Below are 1463 nucleotides of genomic sequence, written 5' to 3' on the forward strand. Positions count from 1 at the left end.
TTTCTGTACAAAACATATCTAAGAACACTGCCAAACATATAAATTACCTTTGTGTGGATTTTGCAAAGGATAGGCTCAGCCGTTTCGGAACCTATGAGGAACTCACACACACACACACACACACACATACAAAGTGACTTTGTATATAAGAGTAGAGATAACAGATTATTAATATCATAACAATTTCGATGTCTCCATTCAGTTTCAAGAGCCAATGGACACCCTTGTAAGGGTATCTGCACATGTAATTCTGAGGCAAGGGTTACTCAATCTTCATACCTCTCCTGAATCGGCACTGCTTGGGTGCAGTGACAAGAAGAGGCCCAAAACTTACTGGAGACAATGCTGAGAGAAGTAGAAAGCACATACAGTATCTGGAATTCACAAATGGTTACCCATTTTAGTACTGACCAGGCTTGACATTGCTTAACTTCGGTGATCTGATGAGAACCGGTGTGTCAACATAATTATGCCGTCTATATCATAACAATTTAATGAATATCATAACAGCTTATTGATATGATAACAGATTGTTAATATGATGTTATGACCCTGTTTAAGAGGTCACAAGGAAAACAGAACATAATAGATAGTTAATATAATAACAGATCACTAGTCAACAACAAATTTGTTGTCTGCGGTTTTTTTTGGGGGGGGGGGTTGTTTTGTTTTTTTTGTTGTTTTTTTTTTTGTTTTTTTTTGTTTTGTTTTTTGTTGTTGTTGTTCTTCTTCTTCTTCTTCTTCTTCTTCTTCTTCAGCTGATTTAGGACGAATCTTATGCGCTGAATCTAAAACTCAAATTGGTTTTGCTCAATCAGGTCAAGTTTTTTAACTATGGCCACTAGGGACTGCCAAACGATTATGAAGATTGCACCGCATGTTTCCGTGACGTCAGATTTGTGTTAACTATACGAACTATGGAAAAGCAGAAGCGACTTAATGATTTTTTAAAACCTTTGTTTATCTTTTTCAAACTGCAATTAATAATTAATCTTTGTTATAATTTTGTTAGGTGTTAAGATTTACATAGTTTAATGATTAATAATATTATAAACATTTGTATATTAAATATGAAATACGGTTTTACTGAATGTTCTTTTGGTTACCTACGGGCTTCCATATTTTGTTCGGTAAAAAGAGACGAACAAAATATGAGGGGGTCTACAAAATGTTTAATATTTGTGCAATAATATTTTCAAATTGGTTTTAATCTGGCGATAAAATAGTTGACAAGAGTCATGTTTATATTAAAACTTAATATTTTTGAAAAAAAAATTAAACACAATTAAAAATCTATGTTGTAACGGAACATTTTGAAATAATGGAATTTTAATCGTTTTAATCTTTTAAAAATTAATTAATGTTTACGAAGTTTCTTTTTCTTGGCAATTAAACTGATTATAGTATATATTAATTTTAAAAAAAAACGCTATTAAAAAAAAACATAATAATATTAAGTTTAT

At 31.2% G+C, this 1463-nt stretch overlaps 1 pseudogene; it reads right to left on the reverse strand.

Annotated features, from left to right (window-relative positions):
* Positions 1 to 362: 362 nt before the first annotated feature.
* LOC145273572 (5S ribosomal RNA) lies at positions 363 to 480 on the reverse strand (annotated as a pseudogene).
* Positions 481 to 1463: the final 983 nt, after the last annotated feature.

This window comes from Euprymna scolopes, chromosome 4 (genome assembly GCF_053919585.1).
Source record: "Euprymna scolopes isolate OS-2025 chromosome 4, ASM5391958v1, whole genome shotgun sequence".
Classification (NCBI taxonomy): Eukaryota; Metazoa; Mollusca; class Cephalopoda; order Sepiida; family Sepiolidae; genus Euprymna; species Euprymna scolopes.